Source organism: Gorilla gorilla, chromosome 9 (assembly GCF_029281585.2).
Source record: "Gorilla gorilla gorilla isolate KB3781 chromosome 9, NHGRI_mGorGor1-v2.1_pri, whole genome shotgun sequence".
Lineage (NCBI taxonomy): Eukaryota > Metazoa > Chordata > Mammalia > Primates > Hominidae > Gorilla > Gorilla gorilla.
Window position 1 is genome coordinate 112,996,447 of NC_073233.2, and position 17,467 is coordinate 113,013,913.

General features: G+C 38.1%; 1 protein-coding gene across 1 annotated transcript in view; it reads right to left on the reverse strand.

Annotated features, from left to right (window-relative positions):
- Nucleotides 1-720: 720 nt before the first annotated feature.
- CARD18 (caspase recruitment domain family member 18) overlaps nt 721-17,467 on the reverse strand; it is a 29,366-nt gene continuing 12,619 nt past the window's right edge. The window contains exon 3 of the mRNA XM_055356584.2: nt 721-842. The gene's annotated coding sequence lies outside the window, so the exon portion shown is untranslated. The remainder of the gene's footprint in view (nt 843-17,467) is intronic.

Here is a 17,467-nt window from a genome sequence, read left to right on the forward strand (position 1 = left end):
TCGTTATATAAGACAGGAGACCCGAAAGTTGTGTGCAGAATGGATTGGAGAGTTAAGTCCTGGAGAGAGGGAGACCACTTAAAAATAACAACAACAACAACAACAACACAAATGTGATAGTTACCTGTGAAATATTGCATTAAAGTAGTCAGTACCAGAACCAAAGAGAAAGGGGGAAAAAATGAATCACTTTAAACAGACCAAGGATATAATTCACAATAAGAGATGGCAAAGAGGTTAACAATTCAGAGGCTCTCAGGTCTGATTCGGGGAGGAATGTTTATGATCCGGGCAATTAACTTGGAATCAAGAGAAAGATTTCAGAGTGCATTTTGCAACTTCCAGACTTGTCTCACACAAATAACTTCCTCTACCTTTCTTTACCCTTCCTTTGATTAACAGAAGCTGAAAGAAAGGAATTAACTTCTTTCTGGCTCAAAGACATCTGGAAAACATATGATCTCCTTCAGTGTCTTTAGCACCAGGTCCTGTGATTCAAACTACACACAACCAATAAGAAAAAGAATTCAACATGCGTGCTATTGGTTCACCTCCTTTCTTGTGTTTATTACACATCAATAAATCGTTTACTGAGATCCTACTCCCAAGTTCGTAGTCAGAAAAGGAATCATCTGCCATAGGTAACAGCCTGTGTTCTTTCCTACAGCATTGAAAAGAGCCTCAGACTAAAAAATGAAAGGAAATTGTGTATTTCTTTATTGTAAAGGGCAGAAACATGCAATTACAGATTGTGAAACTGCTGCTTAGAATTCCAGGCTCATTGTAAGGAAGTGCCTTGTCGTCAGCAAGTTGGCATCCAAGTACTGGAACTTAGTTTCTTCCTGTGGGAGGAAAAAAAAAAAAAAAGAAAATGACAAAACATTTTCCTGTGGGTTGACACCTCAGCCTGTTTCTTTTCCTTGTTTCCTGTGGCCCCCCTACTTACTCTATCCATCTGTCTCTTTTCCTGATCTCTCAGTTTTTCTTTCTCTGATCACAAAGAACCACAATGACTGAAGGAGTTTAATCTAACAAGTATTCTTTCATTTCCTCATAAGAATTAACCAAATAGTTCATATTTCCTGCTTAAACTGTCTTAATGTATCATCACGATGTCTTCCCCTCTCTATCTCCCTTTTATTGGAGATAGTGCTGCAAGAACCCTGTGGTCTAATCCCTGGCATGCTTTCCTTTTACTACCTAAGATGGCCATAACATTTCATTTTTACTGAGGGTGAAATTTCACCTTTGCTTTTTAATATCCCCTGAATGAAAGCTGATTGTAGAAGGAGTCTCAGGCTGTAGTAGAATTAATGTGTGATTATACAAAAGAAATATGCACAGAAGAACAGTAAGTAAAAGGAGAAAGAAAAAGCCATGATGGCTGAGTAGAAACAGCTCCAGTCTGCAGCTCCCACAGAGAAAAACACACAGGGCGAGTGATGTTTGCATTTCAAACTGAGGGACCCAAATCCTATCACTGGGACTATCTAGGCAGTTGGTGCAACACACAGAAAGCAAGGAAAAGCAGGGTGGGACGGCAGTTCACCCAGGAGCTACACGGGACAAAGGGACCTCCTTCCCTCAGGCAAGGGAGGCAGTGAGGGACTGTGCTACCCACCCGGGGTACTATTTTTTCCAGGATTTTTGCAGTCCAGGGCTCGGGAGATCCCCTCGTGAGCATATACCATCAGGGCCTTGGGTCTCAAGCACAAAACTGGGCAGACCCACGGCTGCTTTTCTGGTCGGAGGCTGTTTAGGCAGGCACTGAGCTGCAGGAGTTTTTACACAGTCCAGCAGCTCCCGGAACTCTAGTGAGGCAGGAGTCCCGTCCACTCCCATGGAAAGGGGGCTGAAGCCAGCCAGGGAGCAAAATGGCCTTGTTCAGTAGGTCCACTCTAACAGAAGCCTGCAAGCTTAGATCCACTGGATTAGTACCCCCACAGGCCAGCATAGCAGCCTGGTGTAGGCCTAAGATGACCGAGTTCCCCAGGGGAGGGACGACTGGCATTACTGCAGCTCTAGTCAGCGGTTTTCCCCTACGAGTGCTAGGGAGGCTGGGCAGATTGGACTGGGCAGCAGTCTTCACAGTGCAGCACAGCCGCTGGAACAGATCATGGCCAGAGTGCTCCTTTAGGTGGGACTGGGATCCATCCCTCCCCACTGGGCAAGTCATCCTTGCAGGAATTCCACCAACACCAGCCAGGAGTTTACAGACAGAGCTCTCATTTCCCTAGGATAGAGCACCTGTGGGGAGGGGCGGCTGTGGTCTCAGGTTCAACCAACTTAATCTTTCCTACGTGCTGGATCTGAAGAGTCCCAGCAAGCCAGACAAGGGGGCTTCCCCAGCACAGTGAACCAGTTCTGCTAACGGATAGCCAGACTACTTCCTTAAGTGGGTTCTTGATCCCTTTCCTGCTGACTGGGTGAGACCTTTCAACAGGGGTCACCAGACACCTCATGCAGGAGAGTTCCGACTGGCATCAGGTCAGTGCTCCTCTGGGACGAAGCTTCCAGAGGAAGGAGCAGGCAGCAACCTTTGCTATTCTACAGCCTCCTTTGATGATACCCAGGTGAACAGTGTCTAGAGTGGACCTTGGGCAAACTGCAGCAGATCTGCAGAAGAGGGGACTGATTGTTAGAAGAAAAACAAAAAACAGAAAGCAACAATAACAACAGCATTAACAAAAAAGACCCTACAAAAATCCCATCCAAAGGTCAACAGCTTCAAGATTAAAGGTAGATAAATCCGCAAAGATGATGAAAAACCAATGCAAGACCGCTGAAAATTCCAAAAGCTGGAATGCCTTTTCTCCTTAAATGATTTCAACACTTCTCCAGCAAGGGCACACAACAGGGCTGAAGCTGAGATGGATGAACTGACAGAAGTAGGTATCAGAAACTGAGTAATGACAAACTTTGCTGAGCTAATGGATTATGTTCTAACCCAATGCAAATAAGCTGAGAACCATGATAAAAGATTACAAGAACTGTTAATTAGAATAACCAGTTTAGAGAGGAATACAAATGATCTGATGGAGCTGAGAAACTCAGCATGAGAGCTTCATGATGCAAACACAAGTATTAATAGGCGAATCTATCAGGCAGAAGGAAGAATATCAGAGCTTGAACACTATCTTGCTGAAATAAGGCAGGCAGACAAGATTAGAGAAAAAAAATAAAAACCAATGAACAATATTCCAGAACTATTAGACTATGTAAAAAGACCAAACCTACGACTGATTGAAGTACCTGAAAGAGATGGGGAGAGTGGAACCAAGTTGACAAACACACTTCAGGATGTCATCCAGGAGAACATCCACAACCTAGCAAGACAGACCAACATTCAAATTCAGGAAATTCAGACAACCCCAGTAAGATACTCCACAAGAAGATCAATCCCAAGACAGATAATCTTCAGATTCTCCAAGGTTGAAATGAAGGAAAAAATGTTAAGGGCAGCCAGAGAGAGAGGCCAGGTCACCTACAAAGGGAAGCCCATCAGAATAGCAGTGGACTTCTCAGCAGAAACCCTACAAGCCAGAAAATTCTGGGGACCAATAGTCAACATTCATAAAGAAAATAATTTCCAACCCAGAATTTCATATCTGGCCAAATTAAGCTTCATAAGTGAAGGAGAAATAAAATTCTTTTCAGACAAGCAAATGCTGAAGGATTTTGTCACCAGCAGGCTTACCTTGCAAGAGGTCCTGAAGGAAGCACTAGGAATGGAAAGGAAAATCTGTTAGCAGCCACTACAAAAACATACTAAAATACACAGGCAAATGACACTATGAAGCAACTGCATTAACAAGTCTGTGAAATTAACTAGCCAACATCATGATGACAGGATCAAATTCACACATACCAATATTAACCTTAAAAGTAAATGGGCTAAATGCCCCAATTAAAAGACACAGAATGGCAAGTTGGATAAAAAGACAGGACCCGTCAGTATGCTGCATTCGACACTGTTGGTGGAAATGTAAATTTGTTCAACCATTGTGAAAGAGTGTGTGGTGATTCATCAAAGATTTAGAACCAGAAATACCATTTGACACAGAAATACCATTACTGGGTATATACACAGAGGAGTATAAATCATTCTATTATAAAGATACATTACATGCATGCATATGTTCATTGCAGCACTATTCACAATAGCAAAGACATGAAATCAACCCAAATGTCCATCAGTGATAGGCTGGATAGAGAAAATGTGCTACATATACACCATGGAATACTATGCAGCTATAAAAATTGATGAGATCATGTCCTTTGCAGGGACAAGGATGAAGCTAGAAGCCATTATCCTCAGCAGACTAATGCAAGAACAGAAAACCAAACACTGCATGTTCTCACTTATAAGTGGGAGCTGAACAATGAGAACACATGGACACAGGGAAGGGAACAACACACACTGGGGCCAGAGAAGAGGATGGGGGATGGAGGAGAGCATTAGGGAAAAGAGCTAATGAATGCTTGACCTAATAAAGAGGTGATGGGTTGATCTGTACAGGAAACCACCATGGCACATATTTACCTATGTAACAAACCTGCACATCCTGCACAGGTATTCCAGAACTTAAAAAAAAATAATAAAATAAAATGGCATTATGATGTTCGACATTGAAGGATTTCAAGAAATCAGAAATTCACCTTCACTTTTAATGAGTTTAGGATTAGAAAAAGGCTCATGATTGCAACTGAATTTGTAGTTCTTCCAGTTCTTCAAAATCTTCACATCACTGAGTGACTGATTTAACCCCAAACTATTTTCCCCTGCACAATGCAGGTGTATAATTTTGCATTCCATGCACTGTAGTGTTTCTTCAGAGTGTCATGCTCTATCTGCTATTGCTTTTATGTTTGTTGAGTGTTATACATTCTTAAATAGACTGTGAAATCTTAGGGATCTAGGGTTGAATCCAAATTTACTTTGTATTTCTCAAAACTCTTAGCAAATGTTAGATATGTGCAGTTTCTCTTCATGAATTTGTCAATAGTAAACTCTGGGATTTGGAAAAATGTCCCTTTTCACATCATGCTTTCACTATGATAACTGTCTTTCTTCTCCCCACCTCTCCTGCTGTATTCTAAATTCTTCAAAGTTACATACTTTCTATAATTTATATCTGTATTCCTAAAGCAGAAGGCCTTGAAAATGGTTTTCTGAAGGAAAAAATGGTGCTACTAGCCAGTTCATGTCTTATGAATCAAGTTTAAAGACTCTAAATCCGTTACCTGCTCAGTTTCATCTTCTGTTTTTTTCTAGTGTGGTTAAAAAAAATAGGACATTCTTTCATTTTTATATCAGACTTAATGGAATGCTTATGGAACTGTGTGTTTTTGAACAGACATGACTCAAAAATAGGTGCATAAAGAGAGAATTCTTGGCTTCCTGTGGGAAAAAACAAATAAAGCAAACATTTAAAAAAGTTCCACCAAAAGATATGCTAGTTATAGTGTCATACCACCAATGGGACTATACACATTCTGAAGAGGAAATAGCCCATGCTGTGTCTAAGTATTCCCCTACTGAAATGAGAGAGAAACACCTATAAGTGAGCATTTGTGATCTTATTACCACCTCAGAAATCAACATCAACTGACCCTCAAAAGGAGTGGTTTAAGCAAAGAACTTTTAGAGAAGAGCAATGTACTCTGCACTGACCAGAAGGAAGGTGTTTTTTCAGAATTCCCTGTTTTTTATACTATGGGTAGAGTATCTCTTTTCCAAAATGCTGGGGACACAAAATGTTTTGGATTTCGTACTTTTCTGAATTTTGGAATATCTACGTTATAATTACTAGTTGAGCATTCCTAATCCCATAACCTAAAATCTGAAATACTTCAATAAGCATTTCCTTTGAATATCATGTCAACATCCAAAAAGGTTTCGGTTTTGTTCAACAAAACACTAGCAAACTGAATACAGCAGCACATCAAAAAGTTAATTCACCATAATCCAGTGCACTTCATTCCCATAATGCAAGATTGATTCTACATACACAAGTCAATAAATGTGATTCACCAAATGAGCAGGATTTAAAATAAAAAAGCAGGCACAGAAAAGCTGTTGATAAAACCCAACATCCCTTTATGATAGAAAACCCTCAACAAATTAGGCAACAAAGGAAACAGACCCCAAAATAATAAGAGTCATCTATGACAAATTCACAGCCAAACATCTAAAAGTATTCCCTTTGAAAACCAGCACAAGACAAGGATTCTCTCTCTCAACACAACTATTCCACATAATCCTGGAAGTCCTAGCCAGAGTGATCAGACAATGGAAGGAAATAAAAGGCATCCAAATCGGAAAAGAAGAAGTCAAACTGTCCTCCAATGTACAAAATTCAATAACACTTCTGTACACCACAAACGTTGAAGCTGCGAGCCAAATCAAGAACTCATCTCAACTGCAATAACCAAAAAATAAAAATAAAATACCTAGGAAAACATCTAAAAGAGCTCTACAAGGAGAGCCACAAAACACTAAAATCAGATATCACACAAACAAATGGGAAAATATTCCATGCTCACAGAGTAAAAGAATCAATACCATTAAAATGGCCATACTGCCTAAGGCAATCCACACATTCAATGTTATTCCTATCAAATGATCAATACCATTTTTCACAGAGTGAAAAATAAAACCAATTCTAAAATTCATATGGAACGAGCGAAGAGCCTGAATAGTTAAAGCCACCCTAAGCAACAAAAACAAAGCTGGAGGCATCCCCTTTCCTGACTTCAAACTGTACTATCAGGCTACAGTAACAAAAACAGTGTGGTCCTGGTACAAAAACAGACACATAGACCAATAGACAAAATGAAAAACTCAGAAATAAAGCCGTATGCCATCTATTCTTTGACAAAGTGGGCAAAAATAAGCACTGAGGAATGGACTGTCTATTCAATAAATGGTGCTGAGACAGAATGAGAGAAAACATTTACAAACGATGTATCCAACAAAAGTCCAACATCCGGAACCTGTAAGTAACTAAAACAACTCAGCAGAAAAAAATAAATAACCCCATTAAAAAGTAGGCGAAAGACATGAACAGACACTTCTCAAAAGAAGACATACAAGTAGCAAAAAATATATGGAAGTGTTCAGCATCACTAATCATCAGAGAAAAATGAACCGAAAGCACAGTAAGATACCATCTCACACCAATCAGAATGGCTATTAACAAAATGTCAAAAGTATATCATTTGATCATCATGTATAATAATTTTTATATGTTGCTGTATTCAGTTTTTTAGAATTTTTGGTAATTTTAATGTGTGAATTTATTAGATGTAATTTTTTAATTTCTGAGATTAATGTGCAGCATGTGCAGGTTTGTGACTTAGGTAAACGTGTGCCACGGTGGTTTGCTGCACAGATCAACCTATCACCTAGCTATTAAGCCAAGCATGCATTAGATATTTTTCCTAATGCTCTCTCTCCCTTCAAATCCCCCTGTCAGGCCCCAATGTGTATTGTTCTCCTCCATGTGTTCATGTGTTCTCATTGTTCAGCTCCCACTTATAAGTGAGGACATGCAGTGTTTGGTTTTCTGTTTCTGTGCCAGTTTTCTGAGGATAATTGCTACCAGGTAATTCATGTCTCTGCAAAGGATATGATCTCATCCTTCTTTATGGTTGCATAGTATTAGATGGTGTATATGTACCACATTTTCTTTATCCAGTCTATGGCTGATGGGCATTTGGGTTGATTCCAGGTCTTTGCTATTGTGAAGTTCTGGTATCAAGTTAATATTGTTCTCACAGAATAAATTGAGAAGTGTTTTCTCCTTTTATTTTTTGTGTGAAAATAAAAGTCAAAAAATAACAGATGCTGACAACACTGTGAAGAAAAAGCAATGCCTATACAATATTGGTGGAAACCTGAATTAGTTCAGCACTGTGGGAAGTAGATCGGAGATTTTCATACCCAAAGGAATATAAGTCATTCTATTACAAAGATACATGGAAGCGTATCTTCATTGCAGCACTATTCAGAATAGCAAAGACGTATAATCAACCTAAATACCCATCAGTGATAGATAGGATAAAGAAATGGTTTTACATACACATCATGGAATACTGTGCAGCTATATCATGGAATAACATGCTGGAATACTATGCAGCCATAAAAAGAAATGAGATCATGTCCTTCACAGGAACATGGATGGAGGTGGAAGCCATTATACTCAGCAAACTAATTCAGGAACAAAAAACCAAACACCTCATGTTCTCACTTAAAGTGGGAGCTGAGCAATGAGAACACATTTACACAGTGAGGAGAACAACACACGCTGGGGCCTGTGAGGGTGTCAGGGGAAGGAAGGGCATCAGGAGGAATAGCTAATGGATTCTGGGTTAATACCTAGATGATTGGTTAATCTGTGCAGCAAACCACGATGGCAAACATTTACCTATGTAACAAACCTGCACATCCTACACAAGTACACCAGAACTAAAAATAATTTGAAGGAAAAAAAAAACCTTAGATTAACAGAGGGAGAAATACTTCCAAACTTATTCTACAAGGACAACATTACTCTGATACCAAAACCAGACAAAGGCACATTAAAAAAAAAAGAAAAATAAAATATCAGCCAATATGATTGATGAATATTGATGCAAATATCCATAACAAAACACTAGCAAGCCAAATTCAACAACACATTAAAAAGATGATTCATCATGACCAAGTAGGATTTATCCAAGAGATGTAAGAATTGTTCAACATATGTAAATCAACTAATGTAATACATTGTATCAACAGAAGAAAGGACACAAAACATAAAATCATTTCAATTGATGCTGAAAAAGCATTTAATATAATTCAAGATACCTTCCTCATGAAAATTCTAAAAAAAAAAAACAGGTACTGAAAGAACATACTTCAACATAATAAAAGACATATACTACAAACCCACAGTTAGTTATACTGAGTGGGGAAAACTGAAAGCCTCTCATCTAAGATCAGGATGTCCACTTTCAACACTGTTATCCAACATAGTGTTGCAAGTCCTAGGCAGAGCAATTAGACAAGATAAAGAAATAAAGGGCATCCAGATTGGAAAGGAAGAAGTCAAATTATCCTTGTTTGCAGATTATGTGAACTTATATCTGAAAAATCCTAAAGACTCCACCAAAAAACTCTTAGACCTGATAAACTAATTCAGAAACATTGCAAGATACAGAAATTAATGTACAAAATTTAGTAGCATTTCTATATGCCAATGATAAGCAATCTGAAAAAGAAATCAAGAAAATAATTCCATATACAATAGCTAGAATTAAAATTAAATATCTAGGAATTACATTAACCAAAGAAGTAGAAGACCTTTGCAATGAAAACCATAAAACATTAATGTAAGATATTAAAGAGGATGCAAAAAAATAAAAATAATTATTTATGGATTAAAAGAATCAATATTGTTAACACGTTTCTACTACCTAAAGCAATCTATAGACTCAATGCAGTCCTTATAAAGATACCACTGACATTCTTCACAGAAATAATAAAATAAGAAGAAATCCTAAAATGTATATAGAACCACAAAAGATCTAAAATAGCCAAAGGTACCCTGAGGAAAAAGAACAAAACTGTAAGAATCCCATTACCTGACTTTTAATTACACTGCAGAGCTGTAGTTATTAAAATGGCATAGTACTGGTATAAAAACAGACACATAAATCAATGGAACAGATTACAAAATCCAGAGATAAATCCATACATCTACAGTGAATTCATTTTTGACAATGGTGCTAAGAATATAAATACATTGGTGAGAGGACAGTCTCTTTAATAAACGGTACTGAAAATAAACTGTATATCCATATACAAAAGAATGAACCTAGACCCCTACGTCCTGCCATATACAAAAATCATATCAAAATGAATCAAAGACTTAAATCAAAGACCTCAAACCATGGAACTCTTACAAAAAATGGAGAAATTCTCCAGTCCTTTGAATTGGGCTTAACACTCCACAAGCATGAGCAACCAAAGCAAAAATGGACAAATGGGATTACATCAAGTTAAAAACCTTTTGCACAGCAAAGGAAACAATCAACAATGTAAAGACAAAACCCACAGAATGGGCAAAAAATTGCAAACTATCCATTTGAAAAGGGATTAAAAACCAGCATATATAAGGAGCTCAAACAACTCTATAGGAGAAAATTTTAATAATCTGATTGAAAAAATGGGCAAAAGATCTAAATAGACATTTCTCAAAAGAGTACATACAAATGCCAAACAGGTATATGAAAAGGTGCACAACATTATTATTAGAGAAATGGAAATAAAAACTTATCTGTGGGAGCTAAATTTTCAAATATTTGAACTCAATGAAACAGAGATTGAAGAATTATTACCAGAGGATGGGAAGAATAGTGTGGTGTGGGGGAATTTGGGGAATGTTAATGGGTACTGTTTCTGTACCCATTAATCACATTGGGTACACATAGACATACAAATGGGCGCAATGGACACTGGAGTCAATAAGAGGGAGGACAGAGGTAGAGGGTCAAGGGTTGAAAAACTATTATGTACTATGCTCACAACTTGGATGCGAGGAACGATTGTCACCAAAACCACAGCACCATGCCGTATACCCAGATCATGAACCTGCACATGTACCACTTGATGGAAAATAAAGTTGAAATTGTATTTAAAAAAACACTCAATATCAGTATGAGATACTCTTACGGTTTTTATGGAATGAAGGCATTTATACTAGCAATTTTTGAGGACTTTTCAATGTCACTTTTTGATAAAAAATTGTGGGAGGTAATAGGAAAGAATGTAGATATTGGAGGATTTCAGATTTTGAAATTCTGGCTGAGGAATAATACATTTAGAACTGGAAATCTTGACCAGAATAGAACTTCGTTACTATTCTCCAACATCTGCAAACCCCCAACACACACATACACACACTTGCTCACAGACATTCATACAACCTACTTTTTTTAATGTCCTAGGAAGAGAAAGAAACATCTTGTCAATGTCACTCAGTGTTGAGCATCTGTGCCCTACCATCTGGAAGCTCAAATGAAAATCAGACCTAAAAAGAGAAAGTCTGTAGACCTTTTGTGATGTAGAATCTTACACCAGAAAAACTGCAACAAATACAGCAACATAAATGACAAAAACAAAAAGTATTGGCACCTGCGACAGTTTAAACTGTGCTGAGGAATCATGATGCTGCCTCCCCTGCACATCTCCCTGTCATCTTATCCTTTGACTGGAGAGTGTTCTGAAGGAATCCCTTTAATCCCTGGAATGCGTTCCTTCAACTGCTTCAGATTGCCTTAACAGTTAATTTTTACTGAGGGTAACAATTTACTTCTGCTTTTTGATATTCTCTGCGCAAAGACTGATCACAGATGTAGTCTCAGGTTGTAGTAGAATATGCACGTTAGTACAGAAAATGTATGCCCAAACAGTTAATAAAAGTCCAAAGAAAAAGGGATCGTAAAGTGTTCAACTATGAAGGTTTTTAAAAGGTCAGACATTCACTTTGATTTAATAGGATAAAGATTAGAAAAGGCTCATATTTGCAGGTGAAAGGTAGTTCTTCCAATCCTCCCTAAATCTTAACATCCCTGAGTGAGCAATTTCACCCCAAACTCATTTTCTTTCCACCATGCAGGGACTTCACTGTGCACACCATGCACCCTAGAGTTTCTTTAGGGTGTCATGCACCGTCTGCCAAGTGCTTCATTTTTGATGGCTGTCTTACCTTTTCAAGAAGTCTGTAAACTACTGAAGTTAATTCAAAATTTACTTTCTCTCTCTTAAATACCTTAACAAAGGGTAGAAATATGGAGGTTCTGTTCATGGATTTGTCGGTAGTAAACTGTGGGATTTGGGAAAAGTCCCTTATCACACTGCACTGTCACTGTCATAACTATCTGTCTTCTCCCCATCTCTCCTGCTGAGCTCTAAATTTTTTGAAGTCAGGTACCTGTGGTAACTTGTATCTGCATCCCTAAAGCAGAAAGCCTAGCAAATGGTTTTTCAAATGAAAAAATGGTGCCAATAGCCAGTTCAGATCTTACTAATTAAGTCTAACATTCTAAATTCATTACTCCCTCTGATTTCCAACCCCTGTTTCTCCAGTGTGGAAGAAAATTGAGGACATGTTTTTACTTTTATATTAGATTTATTAAAATGTTCAAAAAAGTCTATTATTAAAAAGACATAATTCCAAAAACCATTACAGAATGAAGAAACTCTTGGTTTCCTATGGGGAAAAAAATAAAAAACAAACATAAAAGAGAATTTTGCTAAAAGAAATGTAAGTTATAAAGTTATACCACCAATGGGAACATATGCAATCTTAAAAGGAAAGGCCACATGCTATTTAAAAATGTTACCCTGCTGAGGTGAAGGGGAGAAACATCTAAAAGTCAGCCTTCATAGACTTATGACCACTTCTAGGTCCATATCAGCTGATCCTCAGAAAGGGTCTAAAAGAAAAACTTTGGGAGAAGAGCAATGTGCTCTACACTGACAAGAAGAAAGGCATTACTTCAGTATTTTCTGTATATCGTACTATGGCTTGATTATCCATTGTCCAAGTTGCATGCTACCAGAAGTATTTTGAATTTCAGATATTTTTGTATATTGGAATATCTGCATTATACTTACTGGTTTATTATCCTTAATCCAAAAACCTAAAATTTGAAATGCTTTAATAAGCATTTCCTTTGAATGTCATGTGGGCACTCACACAGTTTTGGATTTCAGAGCATTTCAAAATTTAAATTTTTGGATTATAAAATTCTAGGCCTGTAGACCTAGAGTCCTTGACTAAAATGGACTTTCAGTACACTTTCCTTAAACTTCCCACACACCCGACATACCTGCCCACAGACATTCATACACTTCCTTATTTTAATGTTCTGGGAAGAGGTAGAAACGTCTTGTCAAAGTCATCCTTTCAGTGCTGGGCATCTGTGCTTTATCATCTGGCTGCTCAAATGAAAGTCGAACCCGAAAGAGAAAGGAAAGTCTGGAGACCCGTTTTTCTGAAAAGTTTGTTGACTCATGGCAAAAAGACTACAACAAATATAGCAAAATAAGTGACGAAAACAAAAAGTACTTGTGTCTGCAACAAGTATAGCCATGTGCTTATCTAAGCATTGAATGAACTCCTTGGGGCTTTTTAAATCCGTAGTTGGATCTAATAGCCATGAGGGACACAGGCAAATTAGAGTCCACTCATTTGTCTCTGCAGGTCAAGGGGAGGGTGAAAATAAATGATTGTTTTATTGAGGCTGTGGGTCTTAATAGATTTGATTTGGCCCCCAGGCTTGTTCACTCTCCAAAGAACTTCAAAACTCTTTTGGAAAGAAGGGCGCTATGGGAAGATAAACATGTCTGGATCTGCTTTCTATGCTTCCAATTGCAACAGCCAAGCATTCAGGGAAGTAGAGTGAAATAGCATCCACTAGAGCCCTACCTTGCAGAAAATTTCCTCCACATCACAGGAACAGGCATATTCTTGCAGATGTTCAATGAGTCTCATAATAAAAACAGAGCCCTTTGTGGGATGTCTCCAAGAAACATTATCTGTTGATAAAGCACATTTCACATCTCAAGACTGGCTCTTGCCTGAAGAAAGAGAAGAAACTCTAGTATTTCTGCTCCAGCTGAGGCATGTTTTGGAATTCATCTATTTTCCATACACTTCATTGTAATTTTAGTGAATACATTTGAAGTTCAGCGAGTATATTTTTACTGATACTCTAAAGGGTGCTGTATATGGTGCAGGTATTAACGTGGCCTAATCCCTGAGTTCAAAAAGTCGTAAATTTAGTAGAGCGTTAAGAAAAGGCAGAATGTGGTAAAGGGAAGGGATTGCGGTTTGGAAAAGAAATATCTAAATGTGCATCCCCAAAGTTGTGTTACTGACTGTGATTTAAGTTAATTGTCCATTCTGATATGTAATAGACTCAGCTATACAGGGAACGGTAATCATTTCATGCACAGGAGATATTTGAGTCTACAAAAGTGTCTGAGCTAAGAGAGAATATGTAATATTCAGTCTATACAGGGAAATTATGTTAATACATTCTCAATTTATGTACTTCACATTAAATTTTAATTAAAATATAATACATTGACTGTAAGATATTTACACAAAAAGAGTTAACTATAAAAATGATAAAACAGAACAAAACTAGAAATCTAAGAAGAATCAATAAGAGGATGATCACATCATAATGGAGAATAAGAAGTTGTTATGAAGAAGAGAAATATTAAAGAGAAACAATATTAATTTATTACATGGTAGACACAGAAGTAATGAATATGAGAAAATTATACAAAGGAAGGCATAAGAGAAAAGCAGTAGCAATAGTTCTGTGTATAATCACAGACACATTCTTTAATGACACATTTCAGCCAATTATAATGGTCATTAAATGTATATTAATAATAAAATTCTATGTAGAACGACAGCTATCTTAGTTGAAGGAAGTAGATAAGAGATAGGGTGGAAACAGGTGTCTCTGCAAATGTTTTGTGAAATTAAGGGAGTAGATAGTTATTTTTCCTCAGGAGAGCACTATGATATAGTTGGGATTTGCATGGCAGAATGTGGAGCTTGGCTTAATATGGGAGTTATAAATGACTAAATTGGAGTTTTTGACAGTCATGTGGAAAGGAGGAGTAAGGAAAATGAAAGAAAAGAAAAACACAGAAATCAGCAAGATTGATGATGAGAAGCCAGGGGCCTACAAAGAGCTACACAGAGAGCAGTGAATGTCATGTGGAAGGCTGGGGTCAAAGGATATTAAAGAACAGTTCTGTCTAATGTAACAGAAATCCAGGTTAGTGCAGAAACTTGGATAGCCACATAAAGAATGGAAGACAGTGTTAGGCATCTACCACCCCATTCCCAAACCAAGATCTTCTGGGAACCAAGAAACACTTTTTCTTTCAGTGAAGAGGTAAGCAAAAGGATCCCAGCAACCCTTATCTACATATTATTTCTTCAGACTTCACTATTATGATCCCCTACTGCCTGGATTCTACATAGCTGTGTTGCCTCAGAGAAGGAGCTGACAATCTGTCTCATGCCCTGTGGCCACATAGCTACTGTGCTATGCCATCTTGGTATTGGAATTACAACTGTAGTCTGTCTTGTTCTTGGGGCAAGTAGCCATGACATCCCTTCAACTTAGAGATTAAGGCACTGCTGAATCACTCCAGCCTGGTGGCCCAAAATTCTTAAGCCATGCTGGAAGCAGCTGTTACATCTTACCGTGTGAGGCCAAACAGAGGTGGAGCTTCTATACCTATCCTTCCCTCTAGCACCTTGGGCCAGAACAGAAGCAATCTCCTGGGAAAACAGTACCTTAACCACTCAGAGCAGTCACACCTCCCAAATACCTATGCCAAAGTGACAACCTGCATCTCAGGGAAAGAATGTATGGGCTTCTTAGAATAATCACATCCCCCAAGTCTGAATTCTAGCAGCATATTACCCACTTATGGAATCAATGTCCTGGCTAAGCTTGCCAACTGTGCACCGCAAGGCTGAGATTATGCAGTAGCCCACATCCCAAGGACACAGACCAGTGGCCAAGCTGAGACACTCTGCCCTACAGGCAAAACAACTCTAGTACCCTGCTTCTCTGCATCTGGACTAGTGTCCTACAGTATGAGCTGCTGAGATACCCCACTTGCTGGAAAGTAAAATAATCACTGTGCTGCTTCCTGCCTCTTCTCACAGCCCAAGTGGCAGCTGCTCTCTGCCATTCTGGGCTACTTCCTTCCACTGTACCTGGCCTCACTGAATCTGGGATACTACTGAACCCCAACATCTCAAGGTTTATAGTCACAACTATAAAGTATCTCATCTCCTGGGACCCGAATTGCCAGAAGGGCTTACTAGTTCAAATTTCAAAATTGTAGATATACCCTGTTTCCTAGACCCAAACCTCCAAAATATCTCCTTTTTCACAGAGTCAGGGTAGGGCTGTACTCTGTCCATGAGGGGTAAAATTACAGCTAAAAACTAGTCCCCTGGGTCCAAGCTGCTGGTGAGCCTAGTGTGTGCCTCAGAGTCACATGTCCAGTCTCTGTGGGCAACCTATATGCAGCCCAGCCACAGAGAATGAACAAGGACCTCAAGACCCAGATGCCACAATATGTTTGTAGGACCCTGAAGCTAGGACTCTAGCCACACTTTTGCTCCAACCAAGAACCTGAATTTGGAACTCAACTATTTGTAAGCCATGTCAGCTCTAACAACAAGAGGATTCCCCTTGATTAAGTCTCCCCATTGTGGAGAAAATGATAATAAGAGAGATCCAAAACCTCTTGACACTGAGGGCATTAACAACATATGCCACTGACACTGCTCCTATAAGCTGCTATAGCTGCTATAGCCTACTGAAGTGTCCATAGTCATTGCCAAAATTGAATGCACCTAAAGAAGTGGCATGAAATCTGTACAACTATACCTACCCAAAAAATAGAGCCACCATACTCTTTCCTACTGGCACACTAAAAACCAACTTCAGGTGAAAGTGGAAGAGGCAGTTGTTTCATCATATTCACAGATGTCAACACAGGGAAACAAAGAAACATGAAAAACAAGAAAATATGACACCACCAAAAGAACTTTATGACTTTCTTGTATCAAATCCCAGTGAAAAGAAAATCAATGAAGTGCCAGAAAAAAATTCAAAATAACAATCATAAGGAAACTAAGATAAAAGAAAATATAGATAAGGAATTTAATGAAATCAAGAAAACAATTCACAATCTGAATGAAAAATTTAACAAAAAATAGAAATTAAAAATGAAAACAATTCCTGCAGCTGAAGAATCTCATAAATAAAATGAATAGTCAATATAAAGCTGCAAGCAGAACGTACAATCTCTGAAGTTAAAGGTTATTTCAAATCACCTTCTCATAAAAATTAAAGGAATAAGAATAAAAATGAAAAAAAAAGCCTAAGATATATAGGACACCATTAAGCAAACAAATGTTGATATTATGGGAGTTTCAAAAAGAGAAGAAAAAAGGCAGAGGATAAGTTTATGAAATGCTGGCTGAAAATTTCCCAAGTCTGTAGAGAGACATGAACATATAGATCCAGGAAGCTCAATGGTTCTCCAAAAGGTTCAACCCTAATAGGTCATTTATGAGGCACATCATAGTCAAAGTGTTAAGTCAGAGACTAGGAGAGAATTATACAAACACACAGACTAGTATTAAGTCACATAGAAGATAATCCCTACTAGACTAACAGTACATTTCTTCAAAGAAATCTTCCAGGAGAGGAGAGAATAGGATAATATATTCAAAGTGTTGTAAAAAATAGCAACCAATAATATTACATCCAGTAAAATTATCTGTCAGAAATGAGGACGAAGTAAAATAAAAAAGTCTTTCCCAGAGAAGCAAAAACCTAAAGAAATTCACCACCACTAGAC